Raw genomic sequence first — 27,394 nt, 5'->3', positions numbered from 1 at the left:
GGTTCGGTGCTGGAAACTGCCCCAGGAAAGCTGGACAAGAGGAAACACACAGGTATGCCACTGGTACAAACGAGTCCCCGCTCCACCGGGAGTGATGCAAGTTTTTAAGCTCCTCCTAGCGCGATTCTCCAGAGTGCGGCTTCCGGCCGCAAGGGCTGCTGGGGCTTGTAGTCCTCTGTCCCTGGCGCTCTCCCCCACTCAGCGGCCGCAACAAGCTTGAGAAATGCGGCGGCGGGGGTGAGTGAGCAGCAGCAAGAGGCTGCGGTTCGGTGCTGGAAACTGCTCCCAGGAAAGCTGGTCAAGAGGAAACACACAGATATGCCACTGGTACAAACGAGTCCCCTCACCTTTAAAACACATTCTGGCACCAGACTGGATCTGGAAACGTTTTCCAACAACACTCCTGCGCAATGGGAGGTGGCACAATGTGGTTCTGTACCACAGGGAAGTGACAAAGGAGACCCACATAAAGCCACCTCTAAATGCAGACATTTGTTGCTTCAATCTTTCTCCTTACGCACCCTCCGCAATGGAGCCCTTGGACAAATTGTCAATGACTGTGTTGTTCACTAACTTGGGACCTTATTAAATCATAAGCCACTGAACACAAGTACGCAAAGAGATGCCTACCGTTAGGTAAGTGCATCCAACATTAGTTAAGTAACCTTTTCTTCCAAAGGATACTTTTAACTGTATATTCCTCACCTTCATAATAGATACCATAGCAGTACCTCCTAAAGGTGGAAGGTCAGGGTAGTGGACTCAGGCCAGAAAATCCTTCAGGACCAGGTGGGCAAAGCTGACTTTCTGCCGTACCGGACTGTCAAGGCAGAAGTGTTTTGTGAATGTGTGCACAGAAGCACTAGTGGCAGTTAGAGTTCCAGAACAGCATAGCCCACTGCAAATGCTGTTGTAGCACCCTTAGCTCTGAGCAAATGAGCATGCAGGTCTTTTGGGAAGATCCTTCTTAGACAGTGCAGATCAGATTTTGATTCACTTAACTATCAACCAGGACAGTATTCTCTACTGAAATGTCTTACCTTTCTTACCAGCACACTTTAGGGGCTTCATGGAGGAACGTTTCCCTGCAAGGATAACATCAACCACCTTAATCAGCAAGCTGAAAGCTTTTAACTGGTGCTCCTCTGAAATTTTGCTGTATGACATTACCATGTTACTGAGACAAGAGGTCCTCCCAAAGTGGTGGCTAGATGGGAAGACAAATGCTATGGGGCTTTAGGTATCAATACTGTCAAGGCCAGTCTAGGTCAGCTAAGATGACCTGGGCACTGACCATCTTCATTTTTCTAAGAACTCAAGGCAGTAGTGGTAGTTGCGAACAAGTTACTTACATTAGGTAACGCACTATCTGATAGACTATCTAGCGCCAGATGCTCTACCTTTGGACAGTCTCCTTGTGTAAGACTGGATTCGGAAATTTTCAGGCAGTACTTCTGCATGTTGGTAAGTGGCATCAATAGGCTCCCCGTCGGCATCATCCATGCCGGAAGTGACATGCGTGGTGGCTATATAGGCATCACCCCAGTGTGCTGACATCAGTTACTTTTCATGTCATTTCAGCATCAGAAGCAAGGAGTCATGACAGAATGCTGATGTACCAGTGTGTAAACAGTGTGTGTGTGCATATGTAAAGTGTGTGTGTAGTGTCTCTCTCTCTCGCCCTTAGTAAGGAATCTGCAGCTACGCACAGTCTCTATCAAATAAGGCATTACCGAAGATCAGTAGCTTGTTCATCTGACAGAAACTTCTAGCCAAAGATTTCCTACCTTAGAATAGATATCCAAGCAACCCCTCCTTGGATGTGGGTTTGCAAACAAATTCAGACCAGGAAGTCCTATAGGTCTAAACGGGCAAAATACTGGTTGCAGCAGACCTGACAGCCCAGGCACCAGTCAATGGTAAAGGTGCCAAGATGCCCACGCTGCACCCTGACTGATAGCCAAGAAAGGGCCTTTGTGAGCTAACGCAGTGGTCGCAGCCTTGGCTCTAGTGGAATGAGCCTGCAAGCCCCCAGGGGATTACTTTCTGGCCAGAGCGTAGCAGACCTTAATGCATGGTACAATCCATCTGGAGATGGGCCTTTTCTGCAGAGTTTTTCTTTTCTTTGATCTGGCGAACACTATGAAGAGCTGATCATCCGCCTGGTGTTCTCTTGTATGATCTATGTAGAACAATGCATTTTTTGGGTTCAGGTGATGGAACCTTTCCTCTTCTATGGAAGGGTGAAGCGGAGCCAAGAAGGTTGGCATTGTGATTGTTTAGCGGATGTAGAAGGGTGTTACCCCTTTCGGCAGGAACAAGGCACATGTTCCCAGAACCAGTTTGTCTGGAAAAACATTGGTGTATGGAGGGTGCACAGCCCACGCTTGCTAACCTCCTGGCCAATGGAATGGAGACTAGAAAGGGTGTTTTGATTGTCAAGAGAAACAGGGGGCAGCTAGCATGGACTCAAAGGGCAAGCACATAAAAAAATTTCAAGACTAAGTTCAGGTCCCATTGGGGCATAATGAAGGGTTTTGGCGGAAACATGTTAGGAGTGCTTTTAGAACATAATTCACATGAGATGACTTGACGAGGCAGGACTAATCTGGCACCCACAAGAGAGCTGATATGACCAAAAGATACCCTTTAATTATGCTCAAGGTGCTGAGATGGGCTCAACATTATTTAAAGTACACCAAGCCACAAACTACTCCCAACGGCAGGCATCTACTGACTTGACTTGGTTGCGCAGCGCCTGGCTATCAGAATGACATCTCAGATTTTTGAAGGGAGATCAAAGACGGTCATGTCAGTGGCTGGCGCTCAATCTCCATGTATGAAGGTGAAGCATGCGCAGGTACGGGTACAGGACCTTGTCCTGTTGCTGTGATAGTAAGTCCTCATGAAGGGCCAGCCTGATCGGAGGACCAATGCTCATGCTCAAGACTTCAGGATGCCATACTCTGCGCACACCAATCAGGAGGCATAAGCAAGACTTACTGTCAAAACCGCAATCAGAGAGCCACATGGTGGGCAGGGGTTACTGGGGCCAACCGTGGGGGCTGAGGCCTTATACTCCTGATGTCCCGGGCACAATTGACTCTTAGGATAACGTGGTCAGAACAGTCCAAGGTTCCCTCGAGGGTTAAGGTGTGAAACAGATTGGTGAATATGGGTTCACAACTCAAAATGCTCAAAATGACCACAGCAGCAGCAGTAAATCATTACCCAGCCAAAAACTCACTTTTATAGCAAAAGAACAGTAATTTATTCCTACCACTTACCACACATAGAAGAAAATACAACAGTCACTAACAATTAAACAATCACAGTCACTAACAATTAAACAGCCCTCCCCAGAGGTCGGGGCTCTAGTGCTTCTTTGGCGATTCCCTGTCCCACTCAATCCTCACGTTAACAATCATGGTTATTCCTCATTCACTATTGGTAACATGCAGGGTATGCCCGACCAGTAGTCCCAGTTTCAAGAGTTCACTACGAATAAATGAAAGCAAATAGTGTGCCAGCGTTATCTCACTTCAACTAGCAGAAAGTTCCCTCTGGACGATAGGCCTGAAACAAGTCTTACTGGCTTGGCAGAAGGGAAGCATTCGGAGTCTTGGACTGCACCCTGTCAGCGGGGCGCGCAGGATCTCCAGCCCAAGTCTGGTGAATCGCCCGCATGCGGACTCAGCAGCTGCAGGATCTCACCCTTGCAATCTTGCTCCTGCAGTGTAGGACGGTGCCACTTTTTGACATGGTCACACCACTTTTTGCTCTCTGGCACTGATGTTGTTGATTAGTAGTGCACTTGCTCCCTGCTAACCAGGCCCCAGTACCAGTGCTCCTTCTCTTAAAACTAAGCAATTGTTTAATTGTAACACTGAGTCTGGAAGATACCAGTTAGTCAGCACAATATGCGACTAGTAGGTCCTTGCCAACTGGGTTACAATTAGACATTTACCTGTTTAGCAGAAACCCATTGCACTTTCAGTCGAAAAGCATCAGTACTAGGGCACAAAGTGTGGGGGGGGGGGGGCGGGGGGGGTGACCATGTCAAAAATGGGCAATTTCCTACACCCCCGACACCAGACAGTCAGATTTGTCTACCTGGGAATCAGAGAAGAACTAAGAAGAGGCAACATCATGAGAACAGAGGACCTGCACCGAACTTGGTGCCAGCCCACCCTGGCTGCTTGTACCGCGACAACCACCAAGACGGACTCTTCTTAAAGCTGCACATCCTTCCAAACCATTGGAGGACAGTCCAGTGCTTTAACAACCAGTTAGCAACTCCCTTGGGGCGGAGGAGCCAATCCCCTGCATCTGCAGACACTAACTACACTTGTCCAGTACATCATGTTGCTGGCCATTGCACCCATTGAGGAAGCATAATGCCAGGAACAGGCGCTCGTGGTTCCAGGAGGTCAGCCCCGTCTCTCCACCAAGTGTTAAGATGATAGATCATCCAGGAGCCTCCAATGCCCTGGGTACCGGAGCACTTTCAGCAACCAAGGCTTATTAGTTGTCCATCCCGGACACCACCACCGTCAAAACCGACCTGCATGACGAGGGACTTCAGGAACGTTGAGGTTTAAAGAGTGGCCCTGCTGTCTTATTTTCCTGCCCTGTTTGGGTCAAACAGAGAAACGTGACAGCCTGCAACGCAAGTAGCATAGCTGAACAAACACATCTGCACTCAAGCACCACAGCCTGGGTCCATGACAACAGACTGTGCCCCATTGCTCTAAGGACCCTCACTAGCCGAGCTCCCCTTTGGGTTCTGCTGAACTTTTCCCCAGCTACCCTCTTGCAGCCTTTGTTTTCAGGTTCCCATTGACTTCAACCTCAAAAATATTCTTTGTGTATTTTACTGTTTTCCTGTAAAATTCATAACTCCAAAAGTACTTATCTGATTATGATGATCTTGGTGTTTAAAAATATATAAAAATGTGTTATTTATATAGATTGGTCTTGGATTTCTTCTTGAAAGTGTGTACCTCTTATTGACTGTGCGTGTTCAACAAATGCTTAACCCTCCCCTCTTATAAGCCTAAAATGCTCAACCACACTAACACAAATAGAGCACTTGGGATTATTAAAGTAAGCCCCTGTAAACCAATAAGAGTTGCCTGGACTTTTTGCATAGTGTGCTCCTACATTGGCCCCCTACATAAAAAGCCATCTTCCTACATTCAGCGATTGGAGGTTTGATGCAACTGCACCTCTGGAGTAAATGTTAACACGCTGCCGATGAGGGATGTCTACGACGATCCTGTTCTTGGTCCCACACTTATCTAACGGGTTCGAACCAGTCGCAGTCCTTGGTGCTTCTGGTGACCTCCTCTGATATAAGAGGCCACCAATGTTCATTGTCCGCGGGCTCCGGCCTGTACACAGCAAAGGTATCCACTGTGGTCCCTCCTGGCATATATGGCATATGGTTTTGCTGTGCCGCTGCTGCACAAGGCTTCGGCCCTCACCGCACAACAATCTTTTCACCAGGGTGGCCCCTCCTGGCCTACAGGGTTACTGCAATGCTACTGTAAAAGGCCTTAGCCCTTACTGTATGCTAGTCTGTACCCTCCTGGTATACAAGGCCGCCAAACCGCTACCATGCAAGGCTTCGGCCTTTACTGTATGGCAGTCTTTACCATGGCTATCTTCACAGCAGCCCTCATCTGGTATACAGGGGTTGTGGACTAAGTCCTGCACATAGGCAAAGACAGTAGCTGTTTCCTCACACCGGGATTCCACTAGACAGGGCTCCCCACTGGACCTGGCTTCCCACAGGACTATGCTCCCTTCAACGCTCTCCTCTTCCTCACAGGGCACACTGGTCTTGGCAAGCTGGCAGGCACTGATGCTTCAGACTCCAAAGCACATGGTCTTTGATTCTCTGGGTGATGTCACCGCAAGGAGACTACCAGGCCTTGGCTCCCAGTCCTGCCCACAGGAAGAATCTTGCAGACATTCCAATCTTCACACAGCCCTTCTGACTGCTTAGCAGATGACAATTTTTGGGTTCTCAACCTCCCCTTCTCATAGTCTATTCCAAGTTACCAAATGTGATTCAGGATCTGACACTTTGAAGTTTTATGTTGGGGATCTGTTCTTTTGAAGTGCAGGCTCATTTGCTCTCTTTTTCCTCTTCAAAAGCAGTCTGTCACAACACAGGCCATAGGAGTGACTAGAGTTGACACATGGATGTCAGCCGCAGTGAAATGCGGATCAAATGATTGGCCCGACACGTTGAGATTCTAGTATCAGACCCATCTCATTCTTGATGTGTGCCCTTTCTTCAGACCTCTCACTCAATCAAGGAGCACCTTTTTAAATATACAGGAGAGGCCTGGTACTCCCCTCCCTAGTGTGTGCCCCAACCAGGTTGCAGGAATACAACAATCCACAAATCTGTCTGGAGAGGGGAATCTCACTCCCTTCACTTTAAGTTTCACCATGCAGGCATGGGACTACCAAAATGAATCAGAGAACCCTACAAGTATTATACAATCCACAGGTGCACACATACACCCATACTGCAATTGGTAGAATTTGCACCTTGTTTGGTGTTCACCTACATATTGGTACTGATAATTTCCTCTTGTTCTGCCTCTCCCGCGTCCACGGTTCACTCCTAAAAAATTAGGAAGAAGTGGAGGGGGTAGTCTATTATGGTTTCTTTCTGAACTAGAGCCCTCACCAGGGTTGGAGTCTTCAATGGATGTGTTGGATGAGTCTGAAAAGGTGATGGCTTAGTTATTTCTATATCTGTCCCAATGTCTGGTTCTCTGTGGTTGGTTCGGGGTGTCGTAAAATGTGTCCCGTAGGTATGGCTATGTTTTCGCTATGTTGTAGCTCTTAATGTCCTTTTGCATTTTATTGATTTTTTAAATTTTGTTCAAAGGTGTTGAAGGTAGTGATAGTTTGATTGATTTTTTCAAACATATTTTTTGCATCAGTAATATTACTCTTCCTGAATTCGTTTTTCCAACTCTGTTCTTTGCAGCTATGTTTAATGGCAGTGTCTATGCCTACGACCATACAGTGTCTGGAGCAGGTTGTGGCCAAATGACTGAAACCAGAACGAAACGTTGGATCCTGTGTAAAAATAGCAGGTGTTGCGAATTTTGCAAACGTGGAGGAATCACATCCGATTTTAAGTATTCTGTAAGCTTGAAAACATATTCAACCACATCATCCGTTTCGTCCAATCTAGACTCAACGTACAAGTTACTTACCATCTGTAATGATGTATCTGGAAGAGACGATTCTAGCCGCAGATTCCTTAACGTAGAATTATCCCCAGGCGTGAGACTGCATCCGGAAACTTTTTTACCACAGCATCCCTACGCACCAAGGGGACAGAAACATGCAACTCCGCCCAGGTGTCGTCCACGTACGTCTGGATCCGGATTTTCTTTTGCCACAGCATCCCTGCGCACCAGGGGGACAGCAACACGCAACTCCACCCAGGCTTCGTCCGCATACGTGACGTCAGCGAGGTCACATAAGTCCCACCACGGCGCGCCTACATCAGTTTTCTTCGGTGAACTTTTCAGTGCTACAACGCGGAGCCATCAGACAAACTGTGGGAGCATGGGAACAGTGTGCAAAAGAGCAGAAAACGTGGAAAAAAGGAATGGTGACGAACCACACCATAAGGAGCAGTACAAACACTGCAGTATCCAAAGGAAAGAAGAAAGAACAGAGCACAGCCCTGAGCAGGCATCTTGCCAGCATGTAAATAGTTCCCCCCTTGAGACAAGGAACATACGCAAAATGTCATGACAACATGTGGCAGGGCTATAACCCCAACCAAGAACAACGAAGGGGCACCAGTTCCATCACAAACAGGGAACGACAAACCTCCAAGGCAACCCCAGCACAGAGTGCGACAAACCTCCAAAGGAACAAAGGGCACGGCACAGCCAGATAACTCCATCCCAGAGGTTAGCAGAGGGGCCAGAACCCTAGTAACAAAGAGAAGAGGGAGGGAGGGGAGGTATGAGAGTAAAGGGAAGCTTCAATCCTGGAACAACCAGAGCAGAGGGGCACAGGAGTACCTATAGATCCATCCTCCAAAGCGCCAAAGAGGAGGAAAGGAACAAGAAACACTACAAACCATTCTCTCAAAAGAAGAAAGAATGCACTCACAGAAGACATAGCCACCCACCAGGAGGCGAGAGCAGAAGAGCAAGCCAAATGTCCTCGCAGAACGGGGAGGAAGGGCGGGCCGTGAAGGAATCTGTGGCTAGAATCGTCTCTACCAGATACATAGTTACCGAAGGTAAGTAACTCGTACATCTGATAAAGACTACTAGCTCCAGATTCCTTAACGTAGAATCGATACCCTAGCCATACCCACGGGGAAGGAGGATCTGCGAAGGACCCCACCAGCCAGGACATAACAGAGGGTCCCACAGGGGACTAGACGAACAGACAGGGCGAGGAGCACCGCCCTCCCAGGCAAGGCGAACCTTCACAAGCAGAACAGCACTGACCCCAAGAGGGGTGTGGGAAGAAGAAAAGAAGAAGCCCGTTCACACTCAACAGAGGAACCAAGGGCAAGGCCGGGGAAGGCTGAAGCACCCAAAGCACCCCACGCCCCTACAAGGCCACAGAACCCCCATCCAATGCCAGGGCAAGGAAGATTAAGAACAACAACCTAGAGGGCTCAAGGAGACGAGGGAAAGAAGGCGAGCCCACCACAGTCGGAAGGCAACAGACCAGACAGAATAGCACTGACCGCAATAAGCAGGAAAAATAGCTCGGGCCACCAGGAAGACCGGGCAGGCAACGCCCGAAAGAAGGAGGAGCAATAAACCATCTCAGCCCCCAGGACAGAGAACATGAAGGCGAAGTGGAGCCTGGACGCACCTCAGCGAGGGGTCCGCGCACACGACTACAAGAAGCAGAAGGAGTCGTTTCTTACCTGTAACTCCAGTTCTGTAGTAGGGGTATCTCTGTTATAGTCATAATCTAGTGAATAGTCCCGCCCATGTGCATGGACCCCGGAGCAATCAAAAATAATCTCTTAAGTCGTCTTCTTTGCAGTCCTGCATAGACACTTAGGAGAAAATTAAAGACAATAATGCAGCCTGTACCTACAAGGCTACACTGTCCAGTACTTCAACTAGAAATGCCAAGGATATTTTACCAACATCATATTTACCATAATGTGTCAAGTTCCATCCATAGAGAAACTTCCCCTTCACAAATATCTTGGAATGATAGATAGGAAGGGATGGACAGACAAGCCTCCATAGGCTGCCATTATGTGTCTGAAAAAAGGGATACCGTGCCTTTAAGGAACTCTCCAGAGACCCTCGGTATCCCAGCATGCACAGCCAAGTCCATTTACTTTTAGTTCTTTTTGAAGGTGCATAAAGCAAGGCCTGTAGCATACATTACAGTACCATTTTCTCCACTGGGGAGGAGGGCGGGCGCTTATGACCAATGTTCCCTCTATTTTATTTCTTCTGTGTGCGGCAGTGTAGGGTCTCTGTGCGCTGCAGCCATGGCTATGTGCGCCAGGAACCAGACCATGCGTGTGTGCAGCGCCAAATATCCCTCCAAACTTTTGCCTAAAAATCGGAAAAGATGGTGCATTTCCACACATACAGTGCCACGTTAAGGGTCTTAAGGCAGATTTGCAATTTGGATACACCCGCCATGACATGAATTGGTTACACAGGCAAGTACACTTCAGGTTTACAAAAGCACAAGATTCCAACGGTGGTGCCATCATAAGATTATACTAAAGATTCTTAACTGGAGCACTAATCATTGGGTGGGTAAATGTTGAGAGCCTGCACAAGATTACATATACACAATAAGTTGTGGAATGGAATATTTTTGCTGGTGCCTGCAACATTCATCTTCATTTGGCAATTTCAACTATTGCCAATTACTGCGGGATACAGTGCTTAATTTGTAAAACAATAAGTGCCGGGCCACAAAGCTTAGCTCAGAAGATGTGCATTGTTTTCTGTCTGTGGCCCTGGATGAAAGTTTGTCGAGGAAAAATATGTAATGGTCCTCAGGGTGCAGTAATGATGGAATCCGCAAAGGTTCAGTGGACTCTGGTGCCCCAGAGTTGTCTCTTAGAAGGTTTGGAAGGAGAGCTATCCTACCTGCTTACGTAGGGGAGTAGTTAAACTAGATATACTCTTTACAGGTGGGTGGTTGGCATTTTAAAGTCTTATGTTTGTTTAAATCTGCTGAGTGAAGGTAACCATGGATATGGAATGCGGCTATGTCATTTAGAATGCTTAGGGGGTTGTGACTCAACCAAGGGATACTGAACATATTATAACAATTCTGAACCCACCAGGTTTCACATGCATGTCTTCCTTGCAGAACTGATCAAGAAGAATACTGCCCGAAGATATTACTCATCTGATTAAAGTCTTTTTACTATTTGGATCTATGCTCTGATCTCTTCCCCATACTATTCAATGTTTATAGGGTTCCTCTTGCACCCTGTCACAGTCCATAGCTCTTAATAGGTCAAGTAACTTTACACGTCTGCAGTAATGCCCTGATACTCAGAAAGTAGGTATTGCATAACCATGAACCATCTGTCTTAATATCAGTAAAACCTAAACCTTATTTTGAGTCATGAAGCACAGCAGTGTGAATGTTGTCCAGTTGAATCCAAAGATACACCTCCGCCTTCTCAAACACTTAAACCGCTGTAAGTTTTAGGTGATGCATCCTTGTTAATTGACAAGAATATCTCCACCCTTTTTCAAAAGTAGTCTCCACGGTGAGGACATCTCATTTACTCTTGTTAATGTATACCATATTTTTTCTAGCTTACTGTATTGCTCCACTGTCTGTTTACATGTCATGAAACTCAGTCTGAATAAACCGCAAACTATTCAAATCAAGCTCTGAAAGGAGTGCGATGTCTTAAAAAATCTGACCATCTATCATTGCCCCATAGGTCTTTTGGACGGTTTCCTCATTGACAGATTGTTCCCACTATCCACAACGGAGGAGGGTACTTTCTTCCATTGCATGGCTGGGTTGGCGGTAGAACATGAACTGGTGAAGTTGGCGGTCTGACGGCAGGCCGGGGGAGTGCCTCGAATCTTCACCACATCTTGTCTTTGTAAAGGTTGGGCATAGCCCAACGTCCTTCCCAGCCATGGATCGCATTATTAAAAATAAAATTAAAAAAAAAGTGACCCTAAATTGTGGTAGCCTTCTAGCCTGCTGCAAGAGGCCATGTGGACCGTTTCTGGTCCCCTTCCTTAATTTATGCTCTTGCCTTCAAATTAAACCTCACAATTGACTGAAACATAAAGTGAGGGGGTCTGATTCTCTTGAATTAATCTATAGTTTTATTCACTTTTTACTTTTGTTTGATTATTTGATCATTTTTTAGCAAAACATTTTTTTTAAATTCAAAAACAACATATACCATACATATTTAGAAAACATTCTGTACATTAAAACACTCCCCTTTCAACATTCTCACAACCACTCATTTGTGGGTCACTCTCAAACACTCTCATACACACTCAACAGTATCACATGAATATTTACAATTGTTCAAAATCCACTATTTCTTAAATGATGCCATAGATTTATGTTTGACACCTATTTGTAATTCTTTTTACAGAAATCTCATGTATAGAATAATATTCTTATGGCATGACAAACAAAAGGTCAAATGGCAGCATTGGCAATTGTCTATTATATATTACACGAGGCTGTGGCTTGGCCTTGCTGCTTCGGAGCCCGTACCCAGTGGTGTTTTCTTTCAAATTAAACCTAGCATGGAAAAGCAAGGCTTTAGTTACCGGCTTAGACCATAGTGGCAGGTTTTAAGACTATATCTTATCTGCAGTGAGCTTAGCCAGGTGGCGGTAAGAATGCTGCTGTGATGTCCTCCTGTGCATTGGGACAGATTGGCATAGCGTTATAAAAAGTTTCGTCTTGATATGTAATGAAAGAAGAAGTTGGAAATAGTGTTTGTAGGTGTCACAAAGTTGTTGCAGAAAATTCCTGATATGAACAGGAAGGGAACAGGCAGAGTTGCATTTGTGGAACAGCTAACTGCTATAAATGGATGCTCCTTTCTTCATTTGAGGAAGGGCTGGAAGACAGAAACAAACACTGAAAGCCACTGACCGGCACTCTGATGACAGCGTTGAAACTGCGCCTCTGACACCTGTGTGCTGTGTGTCCGGCCCGGGCCACAGCAGACTTTACTTTGACTTGCCAGGCTCAGTAACACTAAATAGTTAAAGATCGTGCTCTCACTAGTGCTGTGCTACAATGTTACAATCTGGCCGGAGACCCAGGTGGGTCCTGCCCTCAGCAGTTGCGTTATGGGCAGCTCTGCTGGCTGCCTGCGTAGGAGTGCGAGCCAATACTTTATTAATATATAATTAACCCAGCAGCCGTTGGACAGGCGGGACTGGCACAGCATCGACCTGAGTGAGTGACTCTCTAATGTTAGCCTCCCCTTCCTGTTGCCCCGTATGCCTGGACAGCAGTCTAAGATGCGCCTGCTGCCCCAGTCACAAGGCCTGGGACGGAGGCCTACTTTAATGCAGCATCCAAGGGGAAGCCGTCCGCTCTGGATCACGGCAGTCGTCGCCCTGCTCGCTCGATGTTTGGGCCAGAGCTGAGCCCAGCTGCTACCAGGGCTAGCTGTGGCCAGGAGACAGACTGTAGAATCTCAAGACGGCAGAGACCCAGCCCCGGGAGACCTGTGGAGAGTGCGAGTTGCAGCACCGTGACACTTTGCATCGCCCGGCCGCACTCCAATTGACACAGTCTGATCCAGAGGAGAGACCGAGAGAACAGGGCAGTGGGATTGTTAGCGAGGGGCTGGCTGCCAGTTACATGTTACACTGGCCAAAACCATGTGCCGACAGCACACATACAGTGTTTTTAGCTGTTTGAACTCCGCTTTCTATTCAGGTAAGCCATAAATATGCCTGCTTTATAATTTATTATTTCTTTTGTGAAGTTTTTGATTGTGTCAGTAAACAATGTTTTTTGGATCATTTGTATTATTGACTGGTGACTGTGGGTTAACTTCAGCTGTGTGACGATTTAAAAACGACATGCATTACTAGGCCTATGCAATCAATAGTAATGCAGCTGGTTTTGGCATGTTGTCACTTTTCACCAGTGGGTGCATTCATATAAAAACATCTTACTTTTCATTTTTTTTCCCATGTCACCTGAACAGTTGGTTTCGTGCACAATGCTTACGCTGGTCTGTGCTGCACTGTGATGTTGAAGTTTTGGTATCGGCGCAGGATGTTTTCTCTAACTGCAGCCTCCCACAACCCATCTGGACATAATTGGCAGGCCAGACGGATCTGAACTTCACACTTACCAGTGAAGCCCTCCAGTCATGTGCGTTTGTCACAGTTTGGAGGACAGGCTTTTATTCCATCTCTAACGTGACCTGTGGAAGAGAGATACTACAACAGAAAGGCTGTCTGTCAGATGACAGCGCCAGCGCTATCAAGCAGCCCTGCAACACTTTCAGGGAGTAGATCTGGCCAGAGGAGCCGAGAGCTTTAATGTGTGAATCACTGCTAGAGTGCAAGGCCATCCCTGCAGCTGTAGTGCACTTGTCACAAGCTCTTTTAGTTCAATACCAATTTTGCATTCATTTACCTTGTGTCTGATCTCTGATAAATTATTTTAGTCACACACAATAAATTTAGGGTAAAATCTGCAGGCAGGGCTGTTCTGTCTCATCATCCTTCTGAATGAGCCTGGTTTATCTGCAGATCTGATTTAATCACAGTAAATCTGCAGAGCTGCTCCGTCTTCTCATCCTTATCATGGGCGCCCTGACTAACAGGGTTTATCTTCCCAGACTATGGGTCAGTGCGTGACTGTTTTACCAGCCAGGCTAGCTCTCACTGCTCTCTCGGCACTGTGGCCCAGGCAGGGATAGGGGGAGGGGGGTGCAGGGGGAGTTTCTTGTTGCTCAAATGTCTGTAATTTCTTATATTTAGAGGTTTCCCTAATCTTCATTGCACGATTTTTGCTCGAGAGAAAGTGTTACGCTTAGTCATTGGAATGTCATTCATAATTTCACAGAAATTTTGAAAATGTCACACGTGGCAATCTGAAACCTTGGCAGCTATGAGTCAGACTATGTATACCCATCTTGAAACGGTAGTAGTGCTAATTTAGTGCAGTGCAGAAAACTGTGGAAGTAACGCTAGATTGTCTTTGCTGTGAGTTTACCAACTGGTTCTCTTAATTTTTCAATAAGTAAAAATGTGTTTGTTGCTGGGAGCCAAAGCACGAAACAAAACTATATGGCTACGCACTGTTTTCTTGTTTGAACTTTCACTTTCACACTGTAGTCCTCTGTCTGTTTCGGGAGCAGAGAGCAGGGAATCCGTGTGTCAGGAAAAGGCAGGCTGAATGGGATTGGTTGTGGATTTCGACTATGCAGATTTTTAAAGCAGTGAGTCACCCAGGATCTACTGAGAATGCTTTATTGTGAAGAATGTGTCTGCCTGTGCATCTTTAGATTGCTATTTTGTGGTGGTACATATGTTTTTGTTGGAGTTAATGACAAACCTTTTCTTACTGTATGTAAGAATGGTTTTTACTTTTCCTGTACGTGTGAGCTGCACTGTTTAATGAACATACATTCAGAGAACATTTCCGTAGTTCATAATTGAGGAAATGAGTTTCTAGAGTGTGTCTTCGCTAACCACGAGGAAGAGTTGTAACGTTCCCTTCCGAGCCCGCAGCGACTGGACAGTGTTGCATTAATGCAGCTGTTGTTTGCCTTGATTTTGACACTTTGCATCATTACTTTTCTAACAGTGCACAGCTGCTGGTGTGAGCGGTACTTAGCACCAAAACTAATTCAAACCCCGTAGCTGTGCATTCTAAGAATGGTCTCTCACGCAAGGAGAAAATGGCAGTTTTTCACGTCACTCGGGTGTGCGCGCTAAATATAGGACAGCTGAAGGTACTTCTGTGCGCGGGCGCTCACGCGCGCAGGTTATTGGGAACAGTGCTTATGACTATAACAGATACCCCTACTACAGAACTGGAGTTACAGGTAAGAAACTACTCCTTCTGTAGTAGGGGATCTCTGTGTATAGTCATAATCTAGTGAATAGAATGGCAAGCCCATCCCAAAAACCAACCCTGCGGTGGAGAAAAAACAGACAACACCACTACTGTGCAAACAGATTTCGCAACGAAGCCTGCCCAACCTGAGCATCTGCCCTGGCATCAGAGTCCCGACAGTAATGCTTAGCAAAGGTGTGGACCGACTTCCAAGTGGTCGCCCTGCAGATCTCTGCAAAGGGAATATTGCGGAGCAAAGCTGTTGTAGCTGCTTTGCCCCTGGTAGAATGAGCCTTAGGCTTACCCCCTACGGTCTTGTTCGCTTTCTGATAACATTGCTGGATACATGACACAATCCACCTGGAGATGGACTGTTTAGAGGTAGCCAGACCAGTCCTGACCGACCCATAGTTGATAAACAATTGGTCGGACCTACGAATATCCTTGGTCTTATCCAGATAGAATTTCAACACCCTCCTGACATCCAGGGAATTGAGAGAACGCTCCGCTGGAGTGGAATGGGTTCTGAAAAAACGTTGGTAAAGTTATAGTCTGATTAACATGAAAATCAGAGATTACTTTAGGAAGGAACTTAGGGTGAGTACGTACAACAACCTTAGCAGCATGAAACACCGTATAAGGTTCCTGGCAACACAATGCTTGAATTTCACTCTCCCTGCGGGCCGATGTGATGGCCACGAGGAACGCTGCCTTCCACGACAGGTGCTGCAGTGAAGCCTTGTGAATAGGCACATTAGCACCACGTTCAGCTCCCACGAAGACGAAGGAAGCCAAACAGGAGGGAACACCTTCAATCCTTCCAAAAAATCCTTTATCACAGGAATCTGGAAGAAGGACGTCTGCGAAGGACATTTCCTGTATGCAGTCAATGCTGCGAGGTGAACCTTAATGGAAGAGAAATTAAGTCCAGACTGAGCTAAATGCAGAAGGTATGGAAGGATGACATCTTCCTTGCAGGTCGTCGGATCATAGTTCTTAGACGTGCACCAGATGCAGAATCTCTTCCACTTGTAAGCGTAAGAAGTCCTAGTGGAAGGCCTCTTATCCTCCTTCAATATGTCCATGCAATCCTCAGGAAGATTCAAGTTGCCATATTGCACTATTTCAGGAGCCATGCCGCCAAACTCAACGATGAGAGGTTGGGGTGCACCATCTACCCCCCGAACTTCGTGAGAAGGTCCGGCCGACACGGCAGACGCCGGTGAGGTAGGAGCGACCGGTGAAGCAGGTCCGTGAACCACCACTGTCTGGGCCATTCTGGGGCGATGAGGATCATCCGCGCCCTGGACTGGGACAGCTTGATGAGCACCGCCGGAATCAGGGGAATTGGTGGAAAAGCGTACAGAAAGCTGTTCGACCAGCTGATCCATAACGCGTTCCCCAGAGTCCCCGGCTGGTAATACCTCGAGGCGAAGTCGCAGCATTTTCTGTTTTCGGCGGTGGCGAACAGATCTACGTCTGGAGTGCCACACATGGCGAAGATGTCGTTGAGCACCTCGTCGTTTATGACCCACTCGTGGTTTTCTTGGATCAACCTGCTGAGGGCGTCTGCTTGAACATTCTGCACACCTGGCAGATCACATCCGTCACGATAGTTTGAGTGGGGATGTCCTTGTTGAAAGGAACCCCTCTGAGGAGATTCTCTGCTGAGCACCACCATCTCAGGGACTGTTGGGCGTGACGAGACAACCAGATCCTGTCGTCCCAGCACACTTTCCTCTGGTCCCAGTGATCCTCCAAGCATTCCTGCAGCGGTCTCATGTGGAGGCGCGCATGTGGAGTGAGGAAGATGTAAGACACCGTCCTCACTGTTGTAGATGGAGCAGCTATGAGAGCCTGAGCCTTCCGAAGGATCGATAAGCGTCTCTCCTCCGAAGGAGACACGCTTGCTGACAGCGTATTGATGGAGGCTCCCAAGTACTCCAGGCACTGGACAGGAATTGGGACAGACTTGGACATGTTTATGTGCAACCCCAGATGGCTCAACAGAACAGCCGTCTTGTTGAAGTGCAGTTGCGCTTCCTGGAAGGTGGAGACTTTGATCAACCAGTCATCCAGATACGGGTAGACAAACACCTTGTTCTTTCTCAGGTGCGCTGCCACCACTGCCATGCATTTGGAAAACGTCCTGGGTGCAGACTTCAGTCCAAATGGTAGTACGGTGTACTGATAGTGATTGGTGCCGACTAGAAATCGCAGGAACTTCCGGTGTTTCCGTGCAATGGGCACATGGAAGTATGTATCTTGCAGACCTATTGCGCAAAGCCAGTCTCCCCTTTGCAGCTGAGGATAGATCTGGTGCAAAGATAACATGCAAAACTTTTCCCTGCAAATCCATTTGTTTGCTTGTCACAAATCCAGAATGGGCCTGAACTCGTTCTTGTCCTTCTTCAGTACCAGGAAGAAACGTGAGTACAGGCCCTTTCCCCTTTGAGACAGAGGTACATCTTCTATCGCCCTTTTTCTTAACAGGGTATCGGCCTCCGCATGGAGCTCACGCAGTCGGAACTGCGAGCAAACCGGTGGAATTGCTGCAGGCGGGCTAGTGAAACGAAGACTGTATCCATTGCAAACAATATTCAGCACCCACTTGTCCAGAGTAATTTTTCTCAACTCTGCCAAGTAATGCTGGATGCTTCCCCCCGACCGGAGAGGGTAACGGACGAGGGGGAAGTAGCACCTCAGGGCCTAGGCCTGGCCTTTGGGCGTCGAGGAGGACTGCTGGCCGCCTCTGCCCCTCTGTCGCTTCTGGAAAGGCCGCCTCTGGTACTGCTGCTGCTGATGTTGCTACCGGCCAGTTTGACAACCTTGCCCTCTGACCTGGGCACCAAAACGCCTCTGGAAGGAGCGGAAAGTCTTCTTCTGCTCCTTCGGCTTCTCTAACCAGACGGCCGTCAGGGATTCACCCTCGGCCTTCATGCGGGCCATCTCCTCATCAGCGTGCTTTCCAAACAATGTCGCTCCAGAGAACGGCAGGTTGGCGACCCTCTGCTGGGCCTCTGGTTTCAGCGACGTCAGGCGCAACCAGGCATGACGTCTCAAATGTATCCTGTGGCAGTAGCCATGGGCAGCCAAGAGCGAGGAATCCGCCGCCGCACTGATCACTTGTTGGACACCATCATGCCCTCGTTGATGATCTCCTGAAAGTCCTCCCTCTTGTCCCTAGGGAGATGCTCCAGAAACTGCTGTTGGAAATCCCACAACGATCGGTCGTATCGCCCTAGGAGAGCCGTGGCACTAACGGCTTTCATAGACCTAGCAGCCGTACCGCAGACCTTACGACCTGCCGAATCCATCTGCTTACACTCTTTATCAGGGGGTACCGTGGATGATGGAGCAGTAGCGTGTTGTTTCCTGGCGGCCGTAACGATCACCGAATCTGGGACCGGGTCCGATCTGAGAAACGCCGGATCGGAGTCTGGAGGTCTGTATTTCTTCTGCAGCCTGGAGGGGGCGGATCATGTTGACTCCGGCGTCAGGAAAAGTTCCATCGCCGGTTCCTCTAGCCCCGGCACCAAGGGCAATAGGGGTCGTGACAACTGCCGCTTATGGATTATCTCGAAGATCACTGACGTAGAAGGCGTGGGCACTGTCAGGGTAATACCCAGCTTCGCCGCCCCCGCAATAACACCTCTTGAAACGACACAATGTCCTCCACTGGCGACACTCATGTGGGGTGAATCTGACAGAGTGGGCGAATACCCCTGAGCACTGGATGAATCCGTATGACGGGATCTCAACCGATCTAGTCTGTGGCACCGCCGGAACCTTGTAGATGAACGACGGTCACTCCTAGAACAGCGTCTTTGCCTGGATCGCGACCTGGATCGTGATTTGGACCTCCGAGGTCGTGGACGATCCACCGGCCTGGTCCGGAGTGGACGCTGCGGAGGTAGAGCCGGAGTCTTCGGCTGTGGCGTCCCCTTAGGTGGTGAAGGGAAGCGCGGCATCGAGACGGACCTTGGAGGAGGCCGTGGTGGAGGAGGCGGAGGACGATGAGGCGGAAGTGGAGGCGGAGGAGGAGTCTTCAGAGGAGGAGGAGTCCTCGGAAGTGGAGGAAGCGGTGGAGGAGTGGGACTTCTGCGGCAACGTAGGAGGCGTAGGCGACCTTGGCCGAGAAGGTGAGTAGATTTGAGAGTACTCCGAGTTGGAAGACCTAACCACTCTTCTTCTTTGCAGGCCTTCGCGACAAAGTCCTAGAAGCAGATCTTCTACTAGACTAACGCCGGCGCAGCCGCGACCGGGGGCTCGTGGAAGCAGAAAACAGGCTGACCACCAAGCCCGGGGACGCCGTCCTTGCCCTGGATCGCCTCCCGGAGGTTGACTTCTCCTTTCTAGACGACTACCTCTTCCTCGACGTCTAATGCCTCGACGTCGACACATCCCTCGACGGCGATCTCCTTTTCCTCGACGTCGAGTGCCTGCTCCTCGACGGCGAGCGCCGGTGGCTGGAACCATCACGACGTCGATGACTCCTCGACGTTGATGTAGTTCTCGACGTCGAATTCGTCCAAGGTCTCGACGTCAGTGTAGGAGAGTAGGGTCTGCAATCCTATGGTCACCCCAGATTTTTGCTTCACTGGTTTACAACTTTCCCTGGCTGTGGGCCTGCTAATCAGACCCACAGCCTAGCTGTTCTCTCTCTAAATTGACAACCATGTACTTTAGGTGCATTTACCAATTGGTATTGGGACCCCTTATCAGCCCCTGTACAGTGTACCTATGGTACCTAGGGCATAGGTGAACCCAAGGCCTACCAGGGGCTGAAGCAGTTCTGGCGACAAGGGTAGCATTCCACCGTTTTAGAGGGATACGACATGTATGTAACTGTGAACCCCGGTTAAAGTAAACTCGAGCCTCAGCATCACAAAATGGATGCTACCACCACAGACACAAGTCTGACCTCCTGCTGCTGGGAGTCCTTCCAGCGAGGGAGGCCTGGACAAATGGTTTCCTGCCTTGGGAGGTGCTAGCACCACCCCAGACAGGATTTTGTGTATTGAGGTAGGGAGGCCTGAAAGGAATGAGACATGCCTGGGGCACACAAGGTGTCCCTGTGCATACACCGGTTCAAACCAGTTGCTGGGGCACTCCAGCCCCAGCTTTGGCGCGAAACCGGACAAAGGATAGGGGGTGTAACCACCCCCCTTCCTGGTCCCACCCATGGGAGGGACCTAGTCACTAGTGCAGCCCCCTTTAGCAGGATAAAGGTAGGAGCTGGTCCCATTCCAAGTTAGATTATCCTGAACAACTTTACAAGAAGAAACTCTGGACTTCGACGTTCTGCTCCACAGAAGACTGAAGAATCTCCCTTGTGGGCAAGGAGTGTCCACCCTGCAACTGCAGGCACCATCAAGCGTCCTAGCGGTCCACTTTGTCGTCCTTCCTGCCGGATCCAGACTTCAGAGCTCGACGAGACCCGGACTCCCAGACCTCTCCGACCTCTACCCACATCTGCAGCCCAGCTGAGACCCGTGGGTGCGACGAGACACGTGGGACCGGCCATCTTGAAGAGACTGCACTTCGCTTCCAGCACGACTTCTGAGGCCTCCTCGACAAAGTGCTTTGGGGATCGAGAAGCCCCAGCCTCGAGCAGCTCCTGCACCAAAGACCAGCCTCCAGCATCCACGAGATCTGCGTGGGGCCATTTTGCTTGATTGCTGCTCGACGCGTTGTCTGGTCACTTGCCGGCTAGCTAGTGACCTCCTAGACGACGATCCTTGAAATCTACACTGTTGGTCTGGTTGCTCCAGACTGGCCCTTGCTCCCTTCCAAAAGAGGAGCACCCCGGACCCTCCTGGTCCACTCCAGATGCCATTTCCACTCAACGGGTTGCCTTTGCCAAGGCCTGTTGACTCCAAATCCGGATCCGACACCGCCGACAGCGAGTGCCTGCGTGGGACAGCTCGTGCCTCCATCCTGGTCGTCGAAGACACCACCTGGTCCACGTGGCTGCAGTGACAAGCGTCCACTCTTCACCTGATCGCGACGACGACATCTGGTTCCTTCCTGGTTCCACACCGGTCACTGGCTAGTGAATTTGAACACTGTTCCCTCTGCTTTCAGGTCCTCTTCTTCCTCGATCCACCCGTGGATCGCACCGGACATCTTCCTCCTGGTCGCCTGCAGCATCTTTCTTCAAGGCTCCATAGACTTCGACGCGGACACCCGACACACTTTGACACCTATGCACCCGCAGCCCGTGGGTGAGGTAACAAGAGCATTTCGGTGCTCAAGGGTAGATTGACTCTCCTAGTGTCCAGGTATCCTGTCGTTTTAGTCGTAACTAGTAGGAACTGTCTTTTACTTACCTTTTCGTAATTTGTTCTGCCCATTGACTTTGTTCCGCATCTCGCGTGTGAGTTCACACTCTGCACACGCGTCCCGTGGGCCTCCTGATACTTACCTAAGGTTAGGGTAGGGTAGTCCCAGCGAACCTACAGCCTCTGGGCATCTTCATTTTCTAAATCGTTCTACTTATACCATTTACTTAGTATATGGTTTGCCGTGCCCCTAGGGTAATTTGTGCAACTTATCGTATTTTTCTTAAGAGATTGTCATGTGCTTAGCCCTCTGATCTCATAAAGAGTTCAGAGGTGTTTGTTATTAATAAATATATTGTTTATTTTTATAACAACTTGTGTGGTGTCCTTTCATCTGGTATTCAAGGGGTTATATGTGGTAAAACAGCTGGCCTAACATGCCAAAAGAGTTTAGCCTAAGACTGCTTTGTCCATGCTACCATTAGGATAGCTGGTCTATACGGTTGACTTACAACCAATCACCATAAGGGTTGTTTGGACTGATACAAGGTGATCACTAGAACTAGTGAGCATCATATATCAGGCCAACTTCTCACAGTCAGCCCCCTCGACGTCGAACGGCGACGCCGCTTCGACCCAGAACCCTGGGTCGACGGGGAGCACACGGTGGTCAACCCTCTCGACGCCAAGGCCATCGACGGAGAAATGTGCAGTTTCCTGGCCTTCTATTGACTGGGGAGCCCCCCAGAGGCCGCAGCACGGGCAAAGGACTCAGATCCAGCCCGCCCAGACCCACCTTGATCCTGAAGTCTCCTCAGCTCCAGGCCTTGGAGCCGGATCTTCTCCCTCTCTCTCCTGGTCCTCTTTGAAAAGGTCTGACAGATTTCACAATCTTCAGGGACATGGGATGCAGGGAGACAGAGGATACACACTCTGTGGACGTCCGATTTGGCCTTCTTCCTCGCACACTCAGGGCATCTGTCGAACAATTCAGGCATTTTCGACAGAAAAGGTGGCAAAAAAGTGGCAAAAATCCCCAGCAAATGGAAGGAGTAGGTAGACGTCGAGTGTCTAAACACTTGAAGTGTCAAAAAATTAGAATTAAACCCAAAAAGGGAGAGCTCAATGCTCCAGGTTCCTGCTAGCACGAGCGGGAAAAAAGAACTGAAAGTAAAAGGACTTGGCTGTGCATGCTGGGAAACAGAGGGTCTCTGGAGAGTTCCTTAAAGGCACGGTATCCCTTTTTTCAGACGCATAATGGCAGCCTATGGAGGCTTGTCTGTCCATCCCTTCCTCTCTATCATTCCAAGGTTTTTGTGAAGGGGAAGTTTCTCTATGGATGGAACTGGACACATTATGGTAAACGTGAGGTTGGTAAAATATCCTTGGCATTTCTAGTTGAAGTACTGGACAGTGTAGCCTTGTAGGTACAGCCTGCATTATTGTCTTTAATTTTCTCTTAAGTATCTATGCAGGACTGCAAAGAAGACGACTTAAGAGATTATTTTTGATTGCTCCGGGGTCCACGCACATGGGCGGGACTATTCACTAGATTATGACTATACACAGAGATCCTCTACTACAGAACCAGAGCCACGATGCCAGGCCGCAGACAGTAGGTCAGACCTGGCAAACAGCGCAGCGACCCCGGGGAAGACACCCCGGGCACCACCAAGGCATTCCTATCCAGCAAAAAGGGAATTGCACCTGCAACGTACTTGAACGCCATAGAGTGCAGAGGCCCGAAGGCGACCACAACTCCCCAGCACAGCATAAGCTATATAACAGCTACCACTACCCCACATAGGGTAAGTTAAGTCCCAAGACATGGGAACCCTCTTTGGAAGAAACTTTCGCATCAGAGGACAACAGAAGAGTCGCGGAGAAAAAAACCCTGCAGAAGGCTTGTCAAGCAGCCCAAGAGAAAAACAAAGCCTAATCTCAGGGCCAACCTGGTGCAGATAACCCAAGCAAAAATACACAGTGAAGAAGGGCTGTCCAGCAGCCAACAGAACCATAGTCTCACCAAAGAGGACTCGAGTGGCCATAAAGCACACAGAACTACAACAACAAGGGCGACTCGCCCAAAAGGAGGATCATCATCAAGAGCTAGTCCAACTCACAGGTCACTGAGGGGGAGAAGAAGAAGGAGGAGAAGGATCATCATCAAGAGCTAGCCCAACTCACAGGTCACTGAGGGGGAGAAGGAGGAGGAGGAGCATCATCATCAAGAGCTAGCCCAACTCATAGGTCACTGAGGGGGGAGGAGAAGGAGGAGGAGGAGTATCATCAAGAGCTAGCACAACTCACAGGTCACTGAGGGGGAGAAGGCGGAGGAGGAGCATCAAGAGCTAGCCCAACTCACAGGTCACTGAGGGGGAGAAGGAGGAGGAGGGGGAGAAGGAGGAGGAGGGAGAGAAGGAGGAGGAGGGAGAGAAGGAGGAGGAGGGGGAGAAGGAGGAGGAGGGGGAAAAGAAGGAGGAGGGGGAGAAGGAGGAGGAATAGGAGAAGGACGAGGAGGAGAAAGAGGAGGATCATCCTCAGGAGTTAGCCCAACTCACAGGTCACTGAGGGGGAGAAGAAGAAGGAGGAGGAGGAGGAGCATCATCAAGAGCTAGCCCAACTCTCAGGTCACTGAGGGGGAGGGGGAGAAGGAGGAGGAGGAGCATCATCAAGAGGTAGCCCAACTCACAGGTCACTGAGAAGGAAGAGGAGGAGGAGCATCATCAATAGCTAGCCCAACTCACAGGTCACTGAAGAGGAGGAGAAGGAGCATCATCAAGAGCTAGCCCAACCCACAGGTCACCGAGGGGGAGAAGGAGGAGGAGCATCATCAAGAGCTAGCCCAACTCACAGGTCACCGAGGGGGAGGAAGAGGAGGAGCATCATCAAGAGCTAGCCCAACTCACAGGTCACTGAGGGGGAGGAGCATCATGAAGAGCTAGCCCAACTCACAGGTAGAGGACGTGGAGGAGGAGGAGGAGACGGAGGAGCATCATCAAGAGCTAGCCCAACTCACAGGTCACGGAGGGGGGGGAGGAGGAGCATCATCAAGAGCTAGCCCAACTCACAGGTCACTGAGGGGGAGAAGCAGGAGGAGGAGAAGCATCATCAAGAGCTAGCCCAACTCACAGGTCAGGGAGGAGGAGGAGGAGCATCATCAAGAGCTAGCCTAACTCACAGGAGGAGGAGGATCATCCTCAAGAGCTAGCCCAACTCACAGGTCAAGGAGGAGGATGAGGAGGAGGAGCATCAAGAGCTAGCTCAACTCACAGGTCATGGAGTAGGAGGAGGAAGAGGATCATCATCAAGAGCTAGGCCAACTCACAGGTCAAGGAGGAGAAGGGGAAGGAGAAGGAGGAGGTGGAGGAGCATCATCAAGAGCTAGCCCAACTCACAGGTCGAGGAGGAGGAGCATCATCAAGAGCGAGGCCAACTCACAGGAGGAGGAGGAGGAGCATCATCAAGAGCTAGCCCAACGAGGAGGAGGAGGAGGAGGCCAAAGCCCTGCCAAGAACCTCCGGATGGCCGAGTCTGCTGGGGAATGGAACACAAGAGTGCCATAGAAGGGAAGGTCAACCAGCCGTTCCCTAACATTTTCCGGGAATACACTGTCCCAAGCATGGCGGCAAAGGGCAACCGAAGAAGCCATGGCACGACCAAGCACCTCTGATATGTCCAGAGCAGAGCGAAGAATAAACGCCACTAGCTCCCGGCCATCCAACGCATGGTGCTGCAAATCAACTCTAGCATCTTCCTGTGACGTGGCGGACCCAGGGACTCAGCCGAGTCCCACAAACAAGAGGTGGCCCTAGCTAACACACAAAGTGTTAGGGACGGTAGATTGCACTCAGTCCACTGAAACCACCAGACTGTTCAGGTCAGGCAGCACGGACTGTCAGATTTTTAAACTTTACTTTTACGTGTTTTTAAAACTTAAATTGTTACACCTGTTATTTGCTCACTTTGGTCCTTCGGTGTCCCCCGGTCCGTCGCGGCGTGTGCAGTTTGCATGGAGGAGCTAATCACCATCTCTGCTCTCAAATCACCCACTTCATGGAACGCAAGGTCAGCACTCCACGCACTGCTACTGCGGTCCCACCCACTCCCTGCCTAAAAGCGAGTGCGTAGAGCGGACGAGCAAAGCGGTCCGCCAGTGGCGCGCCGAAGGCAAGCCCATCTGCTCCCGTCCGCGCCTGACCGTCGCCAGGTACTCTGCCCAATTTTACCCAGAATTTCTGCCTCATGAACCTCTAATGGCCATTCTCAAATATACTAGCCAGGAGCTCCACTCCCTAAACACAGCTCCCAACAACCTGCTTGGTAATACTTCCGTCCCACCAACCCAAGGCCTCGCAGCTCAGGAACACCCCCCCACCCCCACCTAGACGGCAATATATGAAAGCATACAGTAGCATCAATTGACCCTAAACAGTTAACCTGTCTATACTGTAACGTACGGTCCCTCCCTAAACACACATTAGATTAATAAGCATTTACAATGCAATGGTCTTGTCTTAGAGCTATTGGCATTGCAAATGGCATTTTTTCATTTTTTTTTAAACAAATAAATTGTATTGTCACACACACACACAGCCACACACACACACACACACACACACACACAGCCACACACACAGAGCCACACACACACAGAGCCACACACACACAGAGCCGCGCACACACCGAGCCAGCCACACACACACACAGAGCCACACAGACACACAGAGCCACACAGACACACAGAGCCAGCCACACACACAGCCAGCCACACACAGAGCCGCACACACAGAGCCAGCCACACACACACACAGCCACACACACACACACAGAGCCACACACACACACACAGAGCCACACACACACAGAGCCACACACAGAGCCACACACACACACACAGCCACACACACACAGAGCCACACACACACAGAGCCACACACACACAGAGCCACACACACACACAGAGCCACACACACACAGAGCCACACACACACAGAGCCACACACACACAGAGCCACACACACACAGAGCCACACACACACAGAGCCACACACACACAGAGCCACACACACACACAGAGCTACACACACACACAGAGCTACACACACACAGAGCCACACACACACACACAGAGCCACACACACAGTAGCCCGGGCCAGAAAGCGTGAGCAGTAGAAGGACACTCACAACGAACGGAAGCAGTAATTGGTCCAAGCTACACACACACACATACACACACACACACACACACACACACACACACACACATACACACACAGAGCCACCCACACACAGAGCCACCCACACACACAGTAGCCCGGGCCAGAAAGCGTGAGCAGTAGAAGGACACTCACAACGAACGGAAGCAGTAATTGGTCCAAGCTACAGAAATACATGAAGAGAAAGTGACGCTGGCTTGCACTGACCTAACAGCAGCCAGCAAATGAGTGACGCTGAAGTCAACCAAAGGTAAGCAGTGGGCAAGTTCCAAGCCCCTTTTAACCTAACAAAATGTCTCACAAGCAACAGAAGCATGTGCTGTATCGGGCAAAAACTGATTCTACACATACAAAGTGCTTAGGCTCACGCACACCAACGTCCTCGCTGTGCCCCTTGAGCACAGTATAAGGTACACACAGTGAGCAACCTAGTATACCCTTGGGGGCTTGGGTAAAAGTATGAAATGGGTAAGAGGTGCCTCCAAGGGAGTTTATTCCAAAAGTCTTTCAATGTATTTTAAGAATATTTCAATGAAGGACAATTTAATGGTCCTAGTGGAGTTTAGTTCAGTCAATCATATGTATTCAATTCATCAATAACTATTCACACATAAAGACATTAAACATAAAACAATAAACAAGGAAAACAATAACAAGAAGGTGTATATGCAAAATATTCGATTTTATCAAAAAGTAAGTCACAAGGAATTTAAAAATACAAATATATATAAACAGGAATATAGGAAGAACAAAGAGTCGCAAAAGACTCTTCTCCTTTGCGTGTTTTACTTCGCGGGACGATTAAGG

The 27,394-nt window shown here is 49.2% G+C and overlaps 1 protein-coding gene across 1 annotated transcript in view; it reads right to left on the bottom strand.

Moving 5' to 3' along the window:
• GIGYF2 (GRB10 interacting GYF protein 2) overlaps window positions 1-27,394 on the bottom strand; it is a 1,757,193-nt gene that overhangs the window by 127,234 nt on the left and 1,602,565 nt on the right. The window lies entirely within an intron of this gene.

Source organism: Lissotriton helveticus, chromosome 11 (genome assembly GCF_964261635.1).
Source record: "Lissotriton helveticus chromosome 11, aLisHel1.1, whole genome shotgun sequence".
NCBI classification, from domain to species: domain Eukaryota; kingdom Metazoa; phylum Chordata; class Amphibia; order Caudata; family Salamandridae; genus Lissotriton; species Lissotriton helveticus.
This window is presented reverse-complemented; position numbering and strand designations above follow the sequence as displayed.